Source organism: Mustela putorius, unplaced genomic scaffold (assembly GCF_011764305.1).
Source record: "Mustela putorius furo isolate JIRA1106 unplaced genomic scaffold, ASM1176430v1.1 tig00003983_pilon_pilon_pilon, whole genome shotgun sequence".
Classification (NCBI taxonomy): domain Eukaryota; kingdom Metazoa; phylum Chordata; class Mammalia; order Carnivora; family Mustelidae; genus Mustela; species Mustela putorius.
In genome coordinates, this window is record NW_025422123.1 from 17897017 (window position 1) to 17915644 (window position 18628).

The following is an 18628-nucleotide window of genomic DNA, read 5'->3' on the forward strand; positions in this document are numbered from 1 at the left end:
TGAAGAGATGAGGAAAAACACAGCAGTAGCCATAGGGGGATGCAAGATCAAGGGACCTCAAGAATAGTTTGAAGACACAAGAAAAGACCCATCTCAGAGCAAATGCTCAGGACCCCATGCAATAGGCCCGCACTGCCCACAGCACAAACTCCTGGCTGCCCTTCTCCAGAGAACGCCTCTCCTGCAGGATGCCATTTCCAACTAAAATCCTATGGGGAAAGAATTATCTAGTAGGGCCTTGAAGGCTTTCCCTTCCCCAGCAACTTTCTATTAAAGTGCAAATACCGAAGTAACAACTAGAAATGAGGCCAGGATAGATGCCTAAAGTAGAAAGAGGAAGTAAGAAGTCAAATGCCAAAGAAAATCTTTGCCTACCTCACAGTTTTGCCTGAGTTGGCCCCAAATTCAGTCACTAGTAATGCTAGAAAATTACATATGTTCTGTAACGGGCAGAGAACACATAAATCACAGATACTTTTGAGCTGAAATTATCCTCCATGCCCTACATACAGGGATGCATCATACATAGATTATCAATCTCTAACAATAAAAATTCAACTTAATTAACTTAATACTAATTTAGATCAAAATGAAGTCTCTTAGGAGATACAGATGGTGCTTAAAAATGTTAAATGCCCCAGGGTCAAACTTATAGGAATCAACTGCAATTTTCCCTCATTAGAACCACAGAAGTGAATTAAGGATGGGGGGGGGGATCTAAGTCTGACAGTGGTTACCAGCAGACTTTTGAAAGGTAGCAGGATATGCCTCCCCCCAAAATGCCACTTTGGCATGTTGGTTTATACTGAGCTGAAGGCAATTAAGAAGTAGCAGAAACAAGAAAAGCTCTCTGCATACCCCCTCTTTGCCGAAAGATAAGAGATAAATCTTTAAAGATGAATCTTCTCCTCTCCTTCCCAGGAAGGACTGAAGTTCACCCAAGACTCTAGGCCCCTATCAGCCCAGAGATGATACCAGAGGAATCTACATAATAAACTTTGCTATGTAACCCTTGTCTACTATTAAATTCTCTACGTATCTACCTTCCCACAATTTACAACCCCTAGAGGCTCAAAGTCCCTTTATTTGTCTTGTTACTTTTCCACACAATTCGTTTTCTTTGCTAACATGCTATATAAGCTCAAGTTCTAACCACTCTTTTGAGTTACTCGTCACCAAGTTCTCCATGTATATGGGTGATTTACATGTTAGTAGACTTCTGTTTGTTTTTCTCTCATTAATCGGTCTTATGTTGGTTTAATTTGCTGGACCCTAGCCAATGAAACTAAGTGGACAGAATTTTTCGTCCTCTACATACCCCTTTCTTGATATTTCTTCAACAATTGAAACAACTCACTTATATTTGTGTCTGTTATCCCATCCTGAGTTCTCCATCTATGGATCATAGATTCTTGTTTTATTTTCTTATACATTGAAGAAAGGTCATTCACAATTATTTATGCCTAATGTATAAATGTCCCTATGTGCACATGAGCAACTGGAAAAAACACTTTTCCCTTACATAAGAGGCACCGCAGCCCCAAGAAGGACCTTCCTCTCTATCTGCAATTGATTGTCCTTTCTCATCCCTATGAAGGACAACTTCATTAACCATCTATAATTCCCATCTCACTCCAGGATTGACCTATATTGGTAATAAATATGTAGCATTGCTGGTAAAAGAGAAAGAAGAAGGAAGAAGCGGAGGAACATGTAGAGGAAGAGGAACAAGTGGAATAGGTGGAAGAAAGCTCATTTAAACACCAGAAACCACCTTCCAGCTATTCAATCATGACACTTCTCTTTGGTCCCTAAACTCTGTCCCATGTTAAACTCTGTCCATTCATGCCTTTTCTCTATAGTCCTATCCTCGGCCAAACTCTTATATGAAATGCCTAGGAAAATATGAAACTGATTCTCTTCTGAAATAAAAATGAATTTCACTTTCATTCTTTGAAAGTCAAGGAAGTACTATTATCTTTTACATGTGAGATTACCTTTACTAAAAGCAATAGTTGAGCCCAGGACCTTGGCTTGTGGGTCTGAGCTATAGCTAAGTTACTGTAAGTTAAATTATTATTATCAAAATTATTGCAGAGAATCTGAGGATTCATATGCTAACCAAGCACTGTATAGACTGGAAAAGTGATATTTGACACATAGATTACCAACTTCTTAAAAAATTTACATAGCTGTATGGTGATTAAAAGATTTGCTGAATATATAGTACCTTTATGTCAACATGTATTTTTCCAGTATCAATAGATAATTAATAAATTATTACTATTATGACAGTCTTCTAAGTTTTTGACACTGAAAGTGGGGGCAGTCTCTCAGTTAAAAAGATTGGGATTCACAATAAGGAAGAATATTGAACTGTCAATTCTGTCTGAAAAACAATTGACAAACATCTTCATGCATCTTTTCTGCTTTCTATTGCCTCTTTTGTGATGCTCCTATTTCTGTATAAGGCTACCTCTAGCCCAAAGGGTACAATTTGAAAATATGAACAAAGAACTCCAGTATGATTCAGCCCTATGCCAGGAAGAATGTTTTAGCGGCCAGAGCACAAGCTGGTTGGCCCCACTGGCAATCTTGTATTCTTCCACCTGTGCTCTGAATCCTACATCCTCCTGGTTTCTCAAATAAGCTTGCTCCTCTAGCCTTACTTTATTTCTATTAACTTTTTCTCATGCACATTAAAACATGTTCAAGACCTCCCCTATTTTAGCAAATCCTGTCCCCATTCTCACATCCAGGTTTAGCTACCATCTTGTTTCCTTTTTTTCCTCCAACCTTTTAACTTGTTATGCTTCTCGATAATAGGTTTTACTTTCACCATGTCCATGTACTCTCACTCACTCCTCGACCCGAGGCTGTCTGAGTTCCAACCCCGCCATTTCTCTGAAACTGCTTGTATCAAGATCAACAATGAAGTCTATGTTACTAGGTCCAGTAATTTCTTCTCCAACCTGATTGTGTTTTCCCTAGCTGTAGTGTTTACTAGAACCATGCCATCCATTGTGAAATGCTTTCATTCCTTGAATTTGGTTCTCTACAATATTCCAATTTTCCTCTTACATATCTGTGTATTCTTTCTTGTATACTTTGTGAGATCTTCCTTGTCTAACCATTCCTTCAACTTTGAGAGGCTTTTCTTATTCAAAATATGCAATTTCATTCAGTCCTGTGGTCTTAGTTCCCATCTATAAGATGATCTTCTCTCTGACCTCTCCTGTGAACAATAGAGCTGTACATCTAACTCCTTATTGGGTATCACCTCTTGGATATCTAGCATATAGCTCATATTTAGCATGCCTAAAACTACAATGTTATTTTCCAAAACTGTTCCACTTCTAGGGTTCATTTTCAGTCAATGTTGCCATAAGCCACCAACTTGTTTAAGGAAGAAAACTAGTTTAAGGAAGACCCGGGAAGTCATCCTTGCCTCATTTCGCTTCCTCATCCCCTACATTCAATCAAACAACAGATCCAGCCAATTTCACCACACAAACTGCACTGAACCCATATATTTGTCATATCATCATTCCAGTCTCTGCTGCCTCATTATCTCTCCTCTGGACTTCTGCCACCATACTGGACTCCTTGCTACCTCTCTTGCCCCCGTGCAGATCCGATCATGATACCCCTTCATGTAAAATCCTTTGTGAACCTGTCTAGACCATTAGGATCTAGCCTAAAATCCTTAACATGGATTATAAAACATTCTAGGAACAGATCTCTCACATCTCAGTGTCATCTCTCACATCTCAGCCAGGTTGGTCTTCTTTTGATTCTTTAAAGATACAATACAGTCTCTGGTCTCTGCACTTTACACATGTGATTCCTCCACTTCTTCCTACAATGCTTTATCTGGCTGGCTCATTCATTCATATTCCAAACCTCAGCTTGCATGCCACTTGCTCCAAAAAGCTTTCCTTATCTCCTAGATAAGGCACTAACAAACTATGGCCCATGGGCAAAATTAGCTTATGACTTGTTTGGTTACAGGCCTCAAGCTAAGAATGGCTTTAAAACTTCTAAAGGATTTTAAAATGAGAAAAAGAGGAGGAAAAGGAAGATAAGGAGGAGGAGGAGAGAGAGGATATATGACCCTTAAGGCCTAAAATAGTGAAAACCTACCATATTTGCTAGACACTTTACAGAAAAATTTGCTAAGCCCTGCCTTAAATTATTAGCTGAAGACCCCCTACCCTAGACTTCCTCCGTTATCACACTCATACATTACTGCAATTATTTAATGTCTCCATCTCATACTAGCCTCCAAGTTCTGCAAAGTCAGGTAACCATGTTGTTTATCACACTATCCCCAGATATAGTAGATACCCCAGATATAGTAGATATCCCCAGATATAGTAGATCTACGCAGTAGATCCCCAGGAAACATTGATGAATAACTACAATGAAATATGAATATAAATGACAGCTTCCATATTACTGTGTCTACAAACAGGCCATGCACTTTGAGGGGCATATGACTAGGACAACCATACATCCTTGTGTTCTTTCAACAACAAGGTATAAAGGTATGATTTATACTTGTCATCACAGAAAAATTATTAGTAGTTCCCTCTTTCCCTCTCAAAAATGTCCCACTTTGGAGTAAGTTAGGGTACCTGGAAAAAGGTCCTACTCCCTGGGAAAGAGGCTTCCTAAGACCATTGGAGCAGAAACCACAGTGACCTTTGTATCAATTGGCAGAACTCTTCCTGTGGGGAAAAGAATCCTTATAACACAGTATTCAAAATCCAGTAAAACTATTAGTAAAATACTGAGCTTGCAGAACATCATGATTAAAAGAGGCTTTTGTTTTGACCCAGAAATCTGACTTTTTTTTTTCCCTAACATAATCATTGTGTGAAAACACATTCTATATTATAAATGACAACACAGGGATATCAATGCATCTTGAATTTGGAGCACTCAGTATAATTACATTTAATGACTATGTTTACCAGAAGGTCTTTTTTCATCCATGCCATATATAGGTAAGTCTCTTTGGGAGAGGGGCATGACTGTAGAACAAGATATTCTGACTAATCAATATTCAGGAATGATAAAATAAGCTATTCTGGAATCAGAATTTAAGAATTGAAATTAATTTTAAGAATGGTCTAGTTCAACACCCTTATTTCATGGAGGACAAAGGTAGCAAATATTCCTGCAGCACATAAGTCTCTTTTGGGGTCACTGACAGGCCTATTTAAATTTTCTTCCCATAAATTTAAATATAATTAAACATACCTAATAACAAAATATCTTTTTTTAATATTGTACTCCTTTTTTTAATGATTTGGAGTAACTGGATCTTCATGCTTGAGAGTCATCTTAAAGAATAGCAGTCTATAATGTACTTCATGTGTATAGGAATCATAGCGATCCATTGAAAGGTATGAATCCTACATCTCTTCAAAACTTCCTTTTCACTTCTCTGTGGGGCACCTGGATGGCTCAGTTAGTTAAGCATCTGCCTTTGGCTTAGGTCATGATCCCCAGGGGTGCTGGGATCGAGTACAGAATGGGGCTCCCTGCTCAACAGGAAGCCTGCTTCTCTCTCAACCCTTTCCCCCTGCTCGTGATCTCTCTCCATCTCATATTCTCTCTCTCAAATAAATATACAAAATCTTAAAAAGAAAATTTCCTTTCACTTCTCTGAATAGAGCTTGGCCACCATTGATTTGAGCTGTAGACCAAACTCATCAAATATATGTTTAATATTAATACTATTAAATATCAATGGTAGAATTTATTGAGTATATACAACATACTAGGCATGAAACTTATGTGACTTATTTACTCATCTCAACAACCATATAAATGCCATTAATTAATAAATGAAAAAACTGGAGCTGGGAGCAAATGACTTGCCCCAGATACATAGCTGGGAAATAATCCAGATGGAGCCTCAATTCATATCTTTCTGAGTTAGCTCTGAACAAATTACCATTTTTTGAGGAGGCTTATGTTGGATAACTCTGTATGCCACTTCAAATCTCCATGGTATTAAGTTTTTCTCCAGCTACTGACACAGCTCTCAGTTCTAAGTACAAGAAATCCAAAGAGAGATCTACTTGCCTTCTGACTCCAGATTTCTCTGATGCTACTTCATGATGCACCATTTTGCAATCATACATGTACAAACAGAACATGTTTGAGTTGGAGCTACTTTTGACCAATCAGAGACATGAACCTGTGTCTTGTGTGTTCTGTCTTTGCCCATGGTTAGTATTGAGATACATTTCATAAGTTCTCAGAAGGCCTCACAAGATCATATATCTCCCATAAGCCCGATCTTGAGTTGCATTCCCTCCTTCATTTCACTGCTCCTGTCCCCCACATTTGTTTCCTGGAATTACCTCCCAAATAAATAACCTATGTCTCAGGCTTTGTTTTCAGGGGCATCCTGGATAAGAAGGGGCCATTTCCCCCACCATCTGAGAGCATCTTGTCTCTACTCCTGAGTTTTATATCAGTAATATGCAACAGCTAACATACTTTATCTGAAGAGGAAATCCCCTGTCTCTGATGGACCTGACTTCTTCATTTCCTGTGAATAGCAGAGCTATCTGCATCTGTAGGGTCTCAGGACAGCACTGAGAATATTTGTCTACCTCTGCTGGAAGCCCTTCTGATTAGTCAGGCTCCTTGAGTTGGAAACATAAGGATTTATAATGAAAAAGAATCACACAGTAAAAACAGAAAGAATGAAAAGAAAACAAACCAATAAAGAACCTATCCTATCATAACATTTGAGGTTCTGGTATTTGCTGGCTTTGGAGGGAGTTCAAAATAAATGAAAGAAATGTGTATTTTATTAAATGCTAATATTTAGAAGATGTGGTGGGGAAGGAAAGATAAATGCTTCCAATCATATTTGCAAATACGAGGCATCTCCTAGCTCCTTCAAAATGCTTAGATGTTTTCCTTGCATTTGAGCCACCTACTCAGTTTTGGAAGTAATGCCTGGGACAAGCAGAAAATTGTGTGAGGAGTAGCAAATTTGCACAAGCATCCAACCAACAGAGATGGGCACTGCACTGTGCTCTCAGCCTGGACTGTAATACAATAACTAGGCTTTTTTAGCCAAACTGCAGCTGCCCATCCGACTTCCTCCACAGGAAGAACCTATTGCTTCTGACCCCACATAGATCTGCCTATAAAAAACTCTATTCCTCCCTTACAACATCTGCTATTGTTAACATGATCTCTGTTTGTCTTGAAGTATAAATAGGACCCAAATTTCAAGAGTTCAAAATACACTGAACCATAACAGCCTAGCTTCTTCCTTTTCTTCTTGGTAAGAGTCTTATCCCTCTCTTGGGTTTTGGAATTCATTTTAAGAACAACAATGAAATCAAGGGGAGAGGAAGAAGATTTGGAAGGATCAGGAGTACTCAAGGCAGTCAGAATGAAGAGTTGCCCTTTGTTTTTTATTTTCCTGTATTTACAGTAATACAGATCAACTGTCAATTTGATCCATTTTCTGTACACACTTTTCTCCTTACTAATGTTAAGAGTCTGGGACAAGAGAAGAAACTAATTTAATTATTAACTAGTACCCAAGGTGTTTTTGCAAGGTTCAGATTTACCAATTTAAAGTTAAAAGTTTTGCTTGAGCAAGACATTTTCTTGTTTTTTATAACTAATGCACTTGTTTTCAAGAAGAGAAAAAAGGTGAGCACTGGTCCTTTCTTCCCATGTAGAATATGGACAAAAAGCCATATCCTTTAATAAGACACTGAGGCCCAACAGCCCTAGATTCCTAGCCTATACTCACCATTATGTAAACTGACTTCATTCCTCTAAACCTCAACTTACTCATCCATAAAATGAACAGTGTTTTTATTTCACAGCACTGTTAAAGTATTAAATAAAATAATGCATGTGAAGTGCTTGATAAATGTGCTTACTATAAGATGATAATGAATGTCCAGTAGGTGTAATTTCTATCTTCCAGTGAGACTCCAAAAATCTAATGGTTCAGTTTTCTGAACTATCTCAGATAGTGAGGAATCAGTTCCATATGTATCTCCAGCTGAGGGGTTAAAACAGATAAAGTGCTCAGAAGAGTACCTAGCAGGCTGTAAACCCTTGACAAATGTTAGCCATTAATCACCATCACTATTAATGTATCATTAATAATGTACAATTATCCTTAGTATTATAATCAGTTTATTGAATGAACTAGACTCCGCAGGTGCAAGAGAGAAATTTAGGGTTTCTAACCAATTCTCATTTAAACTCATGCTATCAAATGATTTTTCTCAGGTTCTAGATGAAACCCTAGGCAGATGACATGACTTTTCTGATTGCTTTCACATATGAAAAATTCCAGTCCAATCCAATACAATCTCAAATTCTTTTTGAAAACGTCTTCCTTCCCTCAGCTTGAGTCTTCCTCAGGCTGAGAAATTTGTGATGGAAATGAATGTGGTTGGCTTTGCACCACTTCTCTCTCTTGATTCTTCTTCTTCCACTCACTAGGAAGCCACTGGTCCTCCAGGGTTGAGCCTGGAGCCTGGGGTCAAGAGAGGGAAGAGCAACATAGGAAAGAAGAGGTCTTCCTTTACCAAAACATTTAAAACCTAGCTCTGATATTGTCTGAGTATTTCAGATCTCTAAAACAGTCTTTTCTGAGTTGGGTCTTTCCGAGGGTTCCACAGGGATTTATACTAAAGATGTGAACTGCCTGCCTGGCATGGTGATGCCTATTCCTGCTGATCACTTAAGACTTTACTTTTTCGGTAGCCCCTGTTGTCTGGTGTCTTCCTCTCACCTGAGGAGAGGGTCTCCTTCTTCTTGGGTGGGTCTCTGTTAGAATGATGCATGATCCTCTCGTTGGGTGGGTCTTGGGTGGGTCTCTGTTAAAATGATGCTTGATCCTTTCCTCTAAGAGACCCATACCTGGTCTACTGTTGGCCATCTTTGCTCAGCAAGCTGGGGAAGACAATCCCTCTGAGTAAGCTGCTTTAACCAGTCTTTCATATGTTAGGTAGGCAGAGGTGCACTACATTTTAACTACTTGTTCTGCAAGATCAACATCTATCGTCTTAATCTTCACTGTTTGACACAGTACCCACCAACCACTTGTGGTTCTATACATTTACCTTTAAACTGACCACAGTAATAAAATACAATTCAGTCCCTTGATCTCATGAGCCATATTTCTAGTGCTCAATACTCCAGTATACCATACTGGATAACACAGATATTGAAAATCTCCATTGTTGCAGAAAGTTCCATGAACAGAGCTGGAACTCAAGCACCTTGCTTTAGAAGGTGAAGCTTTTGTCATTATTTTTTTGTTGTTGTTGCAACAACAAAATAATGTTGTTTTGCATTCCCAGGCCTTGGAGCCTCTCCTGAAGCTACAGTACAAGAGAGAATTCACATTTACCTCTTTTTTTACATAATCAGTAAGTAGATAGATTTTGACATCTGGATTCAGGACTAGGAATATGTCAAAGCAAATGAATATAAGACAATTTCTCAAATACTAAAATCTTACATTAAATGGAAATAATTAATTAGAGTTCTCGTGATTGAGCCTCAAGTCTAAAAAATATTTACTCAGGCAAAATAAACATGTCCATCATTTCTGCCTGCATGATGGGAAACAGAACAGTGTCCACCAAAGATATTATCCTTTATATTTATGGTGTTTTTAAAGTTTATGAGCCACATGAATTAGTCTCACTTTTTTTTTTTTTTTCTAGAAGCAACTGTGAAAAGTAGGCAGAACAAGTATTATTGTACCTAGACTAAAAGTACATTAAATGACTTGCCCAAAGTCACAGAGCTACTAAATGGGACATCCATGTACCCCAGCTTCTTCCACTTCATTATGCTTGTTCCTGGAAGGCCAGACAATTCTAAAAACAATTCTTACTACACACAAAGAAAGCAGGAATTCAGAACCGAATCACTTTCAAAGACTTCCACAGTTTTGACTTATCTGGATGACCATCCAGATATCTGGCATGCTTAGAATTAAAATTAAATGTTATTCTATTAGCAGGATGTTGAGAAACACCCGGTCTGATAAGGAACACGAAAGACACACATTCTATCTTCCTCAGCAAGCTTGGGACCTGGGTTTTGTCCTTGAGCACATTCCTGCTTTGCCTCTTTGTAGCTTCATGTCATTTACTCAATAATACTGATAGAGTTGATGTCAATTCCTTGGGAGGATGACCTAGTATGGAAAGACATTTGAACATAGCCAATAACAGGGTGAGAAATGCCACTACTACCGGTATATTTCCTTGTGGGGTAGAAGCTTGTTTATTCATTCTTTTGTAACTAAACTTAACTAAAGAAGAAAAATTATGAAGAAATACATAGGAATAAGAAATACCAAATTCAAGATAGTTATCTCTGGGAGGGGCAGGTAAGGGAATTCAATTGATATAAGGGAGAGGCCTATAGGGACGTCAACTAACTTTGTAAGTTTATAATGTTTTATCCCTAAAGATGGATGGTCGGTATGTGGGTGTTCATTATGCTTTTAAAAAAAAACAAAAAACCATTGAATAATAAAATCCTTCAAAATCAAGTTTCAGTAATAAAAAAGGAAAGTTAGTAAAGGCCCACTTGCTGGAAGACAGATTATTTTTATAAGCCTGTTGGTCTTAAATTGAAACACAATACTCAACATTGTTTGAAACATTTTGCTATAACAAGGCCAAAAGAAGGCTAAAACCTAGAATGTCCTCTGAATAGGGTTGGCTTCACCCAAGAGGGCTGATAATATGTGGCATGGAGTTGAAATGACTTTCTGGTCATTTAGCCTGACCACACCCTTCATACCAGTCACTAACACACTCTGGAATCTAGGAGGAAGAGCTAATGGGAGATACAGCATTTATCTGAAAACATTCCAAGAGTATTAACTTCAGCAAGCTTGGAGTGTCAATAGAGGTAAATACACAAATCAAATTAGTGAATGGTTCAGATTTATTGATAGGCAGAGGCATGGGGGAAGGGCGCCCACTCCTACTGCAGGGTCAGGAAAAGCTTCACAAAGCTTTTCCTCCTCATATGGGTCTCAAAATATAATATACTACACAGCTCCAGTTTGGCGGCCCATATGTCTTTGCCCCTCCACTTTCTCCAGGTTATGGATCCTGACCTCTGGCTAAGAGTGGATCCATAACCAAGCTCTGTCCAGTCCTATTCCCCCATTCCTTTGGATCCAATAATTGGTTCTCCAAGAGACATAAAGGCCAAATAGGAATTACCAGTCTTTCCCTAGATTTGCTATACAGATACCAGGAGAAAACAAAATTCCTTTTCAGCTGGAATTACTAAGCTGAACTAGATGGAAAATGTTCCTCAGCATCAGAGGGGAATGAGGCCAAGAGTCACAAGGAGCAGAGACAAGCAGCAAGAGCAGAGAGAGGGGCTGGCTGCATTAAATCCTTGGTCCCAACTCCTGGCAGGCCTCATGGCTCAGATCTTCCTAACTCTTTATTCCATTGTGTCAGGGATCCCAATATCCTCCTTGGGGGCACAAATGAAATATTCACACATTGCTTAAGGTTCCCAAGTAGTGACTCACTCCCTCACCCTGATTGGTATTTTGAGTCAGCAATCACCTGAGGCAGGGCAGGGAAGGGGATTTTGAGAACAGAGTGGAAGGGAGACAGATGTGACTACTAAGGCAGTGTTAGAGAGGGTAGACTGGGCTCAGGTGACTGGATAATAAAGTCAACGTGGCAGGCCAAGTTCAGACAGAGAAGACAGTTACTTGTTTTGACCCTCACTGCAAGTACCTACCACATGTGTCTCATTTCCAAAGGTCACAATACCTCATCAAGGAATTCCAGGGTAGAAATCTTTGGTTAAATGAGCTAAGTAAGTTTTTGCTACTGGTTAAAAATTTCTGCTACATCTCAGAGCACTGACATCTTAAGAGTGGCCTGCTCAAGATAAGAAATTCTTCACTATGTTTAATGATCAATCTTTTCTATAGGAACGCAGTGCCTTAAGGCAAGCGGGCTATGTTGAAGGTGGAAGAGGGAGAGGAACCACTTGTGGGGCCCTTCAGATCATGTCGGCCGGACTGCTGTCTGCTTGGCCTATCTGCATACTGCACCCTTTCTCAGTAGCTATTTTCCTTCCTGTGTATATGTACCTCACTACATCTGCCCAATGATGTGGGCCATTCTTCTGGATTCTAGGAACCACAGTTGTTATTCTCTGATGCCTACTTCCTCTGGGGGGAAAAAATGGGGTAAATGTTGTCTTCATGGAACAGAATCACAAAATACTGGCATTAATGTTCACAGCCTAGAAATGTGGGCCTAGTCACTATTGCTTAGGAGGTTAAAATTTCTAAAGGATACATAAATATACTAAAAATTTCTCTGCAGATGATCTACTTGAAGTTTAAGCAATAAGGGTATGACTGGTGGGATTTGAAATTGAGCACGGAGAGATTATGCTATGTCAGATCCATTAAATAACATTTGTTATCTGTCATCTGATCTATAGATAAATAGAGATAGTCTCAGTGAAAGTGATTGATGATATCTCCAGCCTCTTTCACATAAAATGGAGCAAGGATAAATGGAGATACAATCAAATAAAAAAACCTGGCAACAGCATTTAAAGTTGGTAACATAGTTCAATATATGGTGCACCCAAGTGTACCACATCAAGACAAAGGGAAATACAAACGCAATGTTCATGTGTTTGGAGTTGATTTCTTATTTATGCTGTGGGAAATTATCATTGAAGTAGTTAAAATACAGTACGAGGGTTATACTACATTTGTGCTTATGCTGTTGGGACATTTCATTGTCTTATTTAACTATTTAATATTATTGATAATTATATAATGTAAATATTATACAATTATTTAATCATTTAAATCATTAATTATTTAATTCAGTATATATCCTACCTGGCTAGAATGGCCATGTCTTAATATATTGACATGGCTGCTTCATAGAAATGCAGAAGAAGTAGCCATTTGTAACTATGTATATGAATACAGATTTAACTTATCAGACAGATACTAACTAACTAACCACAGACTTGGAGGATCATTGTGAGAATAAAAAGAGGTAATATCTGTTCCTATCTTTCTAAAGGGTAAATTCTGTTATAAATAGTATGTTTCTTAGACTAGCAGAGCTAATTTCCCAATCTTTTAATTGGACTGATTGTACTGTGCAATAAATGGCATTGCTCTCTTATAGCAAAAACTTCACTATGCCCTTGACAAAATTCATAAACAAAGCAAGATCTGGCAGCTCGTCAAGCACAGATTTTTATTTTTTAATTCACATTTGCATCCCTAGGATCTAATATGGCTCTTGTCATGTCATTATCACCATAAATTTTTGTGAATTAAAAAAAAAATTCTTAAAAGAAATATGACTATGTATATTTTAAAGAATGACTTAACTTCAGTGAATCTCAATGACTGACATGTATGTGGCGTTTCAAATACTAGGAAACCTTTCAGACATGTGTGTGGAGTCAAGGTGTGGGAGGCATTGCTGAAGAACAAAGCACTCTTAATCAATTCTATTACCAAACATACTTCTGTATCTTCTATTAAATGTTTTCCAAATTATCAAGAAAATTATCAGATCTTCACTGCTACATAAGCAGCCCATGCCACCATCTTTTATCACCTGGATCCCTGCAGTAGAAATGCCATCCTTGCAAATCACCATTTATTTTTTCCAAACTTAAAAATGCAAAGTCAATTACATGAGTTTCCTTTGCAAGTGGAATAAAATCTTACATTTCTCTTCTGTTTTAAGATTTTATTTATCTGTTTGTCAGAGAGAGTGAGGGAGCACAAGCGGGGAGAGCTGCGGGAGAGGGGGAACCAGACTCCCTGCCAAGCAAGGAGTCCTATGTGGGACTCAATCCCAGGACTCTGGAATCATGACCTGAACCAAAGGCAGATGTTTGACTGAGCCACTGAGGCATCCCTAAAATCTCATGTTCTTATGTCCCACAAAGTTCCTCAGAATCTGGCCTCATCCATTGTCCAATCTCATCACAGGCTACCCTTGTATTTGTGCCCCCAGCATTATTCAGTCCCTCTGGTCTTCCTGCCTCCAATGTTCTGCTCCTTCTGCCTTGGGATTTCTCTCTGTCTAGAAGGCTTTCCCATCCACACATAACCTGGTGAAAGCCAATGCAGTTTCTGTCTTAGCCTGACTATCACTTCTAAGAGTCACCTTCATTGACTCCCCTTCACCCATCTCTACCTTTTTAAAGTATGGTGCACTACGACACTCTTACTATGGCATTTATCATGAATATAATTATATATTCACTTGTTTGTATGTATATATTTGTCTTTTATTGTTTACATTCCCTAATAAGATGAGGGCAGGAATTATGTCATTTTGCACACCTAGCTCTATCACAATATGCCAATCACAATATGCCAATAAATATGTGCTGAATAAAGGAATGAATGAATTATGTTTAATCTTAAAAATGACTTTCTGAAGGAAAACCTCTGGCAGCAAAGATAGCAGTTCCAGGGGCACCTGGGTGGCTCAGTTGGTTAAGCATCTGCCTCCAGCTCAGGTTGTGATCTCCAGGTCCTGAGATCGAGCCCCACAGTGGGCACCCTTCTCAGCGGGGAGTCTACTTCTCCTTCCACCTCTGCCTCTCCCCTCTGCTCATGCTCTCTTTCAAATGAATAAAATCTTAAAACACACACACACACACACACACACATAGAGAGAGAGAGAGAGAGAGAGGGAGGGAGAGAGAGAGAGAGAGAGCGCCACTCCAGGCTAAAAAGGAGAAGGCAGTGTAGGTAAGGGAAGTACTTACAGGGTGGCCAAACCTGGGGTGAGCCAGTCCCCTACATCATACTGTGTCTGCGTCTATTTCCTCCATCACAAGACCAGCCCAGCTTCTCCTCCTGCTTGATGATACTTCATCCCATCTTTGTCCTGTAAGTCCCCCAGAAGCCAGCAAGAAAGCATACAATGAGAGCTTGTGCTCCCACGGTGGGTAGTCCTATCTTTGGGCTTTCTTGTCTCTGTAACAAGCCATAAAATATCACGTATCACTCATCTGCTTGCACACTGTCAAACAAAGGCTCTCCTCAGTGCCATGCATTCTTCAACACTCTGGCGTCAGTTTATTTGCTTTCTCCCTTCGTTGGCATCATTTTTTCCCCCTAATGTTACACCAACCTCTTAAGTCCAGCTAAACTTCAATTTTTATGTCTAGCTGCAACTTATCTCCCAATCTCTAATCCTAGAGATTCCAGCCACCAGCTGCATATGTGAATAGTTCCCATCCCATACAGTGGGCACCCCAAACTCAATAAAGGCAAAAGCATGGGCAATCATCCTCTTTATCACCCCACATTTGCTGTTGGAACCTCCATTCCCCCAAAATATGCCATATTGACTTCCTCTCATCAGTCCCCGGGGGTCAGGAGTAGGGAAGCCCCTTCTACTTCCTCTCTTTTGCCCTTCTTTGATCTATACATCCTCTCCATTCCCACTGCCATCAATCTCTTTCAGATCTTCAATGCATTTCCTCCAAACCTTAACAATTGAAGGTGTCCTAACAAGTCTTCCCATTTGTTCCCTCCTCCAACTCAATCTTCACCTTGCTTCCTACAGCCTGAGTAATCTTTATAAACTACAGCTTCTTATAGGCCCCTCCTCTATTCTGAAATCTTCAAAGTACTCCCCCCCAACACCACCATCCCCCTGTGTGGCTACTGAAGTAAACAGAAGTTTATGAAAATACCTATACCCTGTGTTATCTGTGTCCTTTATTCATGCCCCAGTGTGAAAAGTTCTTGGTTCTTCTGTTCAAAACCCCACCCATCCAGTCTGCTCCGAGTACTCTTCAGATATCTGCAGGTGCTTATCTTATTTTGCTCCAGATTATAGTTAGACACTTGGACTATTATAGTAAAGGATCTCCTTCAGGGTCAAAGATGAATCTCACATGTAATTCTTCAGAAAGCCTCCATATAGAAAGAGTCATGGGCATCAAGAGAAAAAATTTAGGCATTGAATTCAGCCAGATTTGGATATAAACCCTGGCTTTAGCACTGGACATAGCCTCTTAAACAAAGTCCCTAAACTCTGAGATCCTCAGTTTCATTCATTTCAAATGATGAAAATGAGGCTTACTTTGCAAAGTTATTGTAAAGATATGATATATAAAGCACCTAACACAAGGGCTGGCATGTATGAGACACCCAACCACTACTTCTCCATAAATGGAAGCTAGCACAATAGTAGTATCTGTTATTACTTTGTTTTGTGTTGTTTTAAGGTTTTTAAATTTTTTTAATTTTTTACTTTTTAAAAAGTTTTATTTATTTATTTGACAGAGAGAGAGATCACAAGTAGGCAGAGAGTCAGGCAGAGAGAGAGAGGGGGAAGCAGGTTCCCCACTGAGCAGAGAGCCTGATGCAGGGCTTGATCCCAGGACCCTGAGATCATGACCTGAGCCTAAGGCAGCGGCTTAATCTACTGAGCCACCCAGGTGCCCCAAGGTTTTTCATTTTTAAGTAATCTCTATACTCATTGAGGGGCTCGAACTTTTAACCCCGAGGTCAAGAGTCCTAGACTGTACCGACTGAGCCAGCCAGGCACCCCTATTATTACTTTGTAATAGAAAATCAACACATATTGGTTGAACAACCACAGTTAGCATAATAAATCTGTCCTGTCCTCCAGGAGGTTATAATCAGATGAGATCAGGCGCGTTTAGGGTGGTATGGCCGTAGACCAGGAGGTTATAATCAAATGGGGAAAAGAAGTCACCACTATATGCTAACATGATTAAGCATTCTCAACAAAATATAACATGAATAATTGTAAGAGTAGGCAGTTAGGTTCTAACAGGATGCCTGGAGGCCAGCAAAGAGGAAGTCATGGCCAACCATGAGGAAGTCAGAGGCCTATCCTAGCACTCCAAAACAAAACCATAAGAAAATGGATCAAACCAGACAGGCCGAAGATGGCTGACAAAACAGGCCAAAGTTCACATTGTTCTTTCATTATACTCCATTAACACACTCAAATCTCCTTCCTGGCGCACCAGGGTGGTTCAGTGGGTTAAAGCCTCAGCCTTCAGCTCAGGTCATGATCCTAGGGTCCTGGGATTGAGTTCCACATCAGGATCTCTGCTCAGCGGGGAGCCTGCTTCCTCCTCTCTCTCTGCCTGCCTTTCTGCCTACTTGTGATCTCTGTCTGTCAAATAAATAAATAAAATATGAGATGGGAGTTGGGGGAAATTGGAAGGGGAGGTGAATCATGAGAGACTATGGACTCTGAAAAACAATCTGAGGGGTGTGAAGTGGCGGGGGGGTGGGAGTTTGGGGTACCAGGTGGTGGGTATTATAGAGGGCATGGATTGCATGGAGCACTGGGTGTGGCGATAAAACAATGAATACTGTTATGCTGAAAATAAATAAATTAATTTTTTAAAAAATAAATAAATAAATAAATGTTTTTAGATTAAAATCTCCTCCCTAATGGTGCCATGACAGGAAACCTCTGACCAAATACAAAAGAAAAAGCACATAACCCTGCTTCCCAGAAATCCCACCTCAAGCCATGAATATGCCACCCTTTGTTAACAACTGTCAATAAAAGATAGAAACCCAAACCACAGGGGGCAAGCTCTCCCTTGAGCTCACCTGCTCTCACTTCTTGAAAGTATAGTTTCACATTGCAATTAAGCTTCTTCCCTTATACTTTACTCGGACTCGTCCTTGAATTCTTTCTCACAACAGAGTCAAGAACCTGGCACGGGGTTTCTGAGCAGAAAGACTTCCTTAGTTCTGGAGAAGGGAGGACGTCCTCTTGAAGGACAGGTAGGAATTTTTGGAAAGATGTAATAGCTGCAGTAATAGGCATACTCTGAACAGGAAAGGGTTACTCTCAATTGTTTTTTTCTTTTTTCTTTTTTATGGGAAAAAAATGAAGCTTGTTTTAAATGAGCCGTTAATCATTTATTTACTTAACTAATTACTTTACTGATTTATTTTTTAATTAACTTTTTGTTAAAAGACATTCTATACAGAGGGAAGAATTCTGGCTTGAAGACTCTAAGACTGGTCTAATAGGTTATACGATTATAAAGGAATCATTTTGCTCCTGGAACCTTCATGATAGCAGCTGCAAATAGCAAAATGTCAGATATGCTCTTAGCAGGAAACTAGAAAGAGTGAAGGGATGACCCAGCTGGTTATTTCCTTCCTTAAAAGGAGAATATGGGGAATTTAGTAGCCTTTCTAGTGACTGAATACTATCATACAGACCAGTGCCAGAGTTCACACCTACAAACTGATTGGTTATTCAAGAACAATTTAGGTTCAGGTGGAACAATTTTGAGAGAGGTGGGAAAATCAGTGCTTGAGAATATCAAATGGTGATGATAAACCCACCTCCAAAATTGGAAGTGAAAAATGTTCAAGTATTAAAAAACAACTGATGGTTATTTTGGATCTGTTGTGAAAGTATCTGTGTGTGAGAGAGAAAGAGAGAGAGACTGATTTAGGCAACTCAGGATATTTTCTTTCCCCATTCTCCTTCATCTCTATCAAGAGGAGAAAGGGAAAGAAAATACCCAAAATTGCCAAATC

General features: G+C 39.3%; 1 protein-coding gene across 3 annotated transcripts in view; it reads right to left on the minus strand.

Annotated features, from left to right (window-relative positions):
* PKHD1 (PKHD1 ciliary IPT domain containing fibrocystin/polyductin) overlaps positions 1-18628 on the minus strand; it is a 471024-nt gene that overhangs the window by 95857 nt on the left and 356539 nt on the right. Inside the window, exon 62 of one of the 3 annotated variants that reach the window (XR_006604139.1) lies at positions 14836-15046. The exons of the other annotated variants lie outside the window; for them this stretch is intronic. The gene's annotated coding sequence lies outside the window, so the exon portion shown is untranslated. The remainder of the gene's footprint in view (positions 1-14835; positions 15047-18628) is intronic. 3 annotated transcript variants of the gene reach the window in all.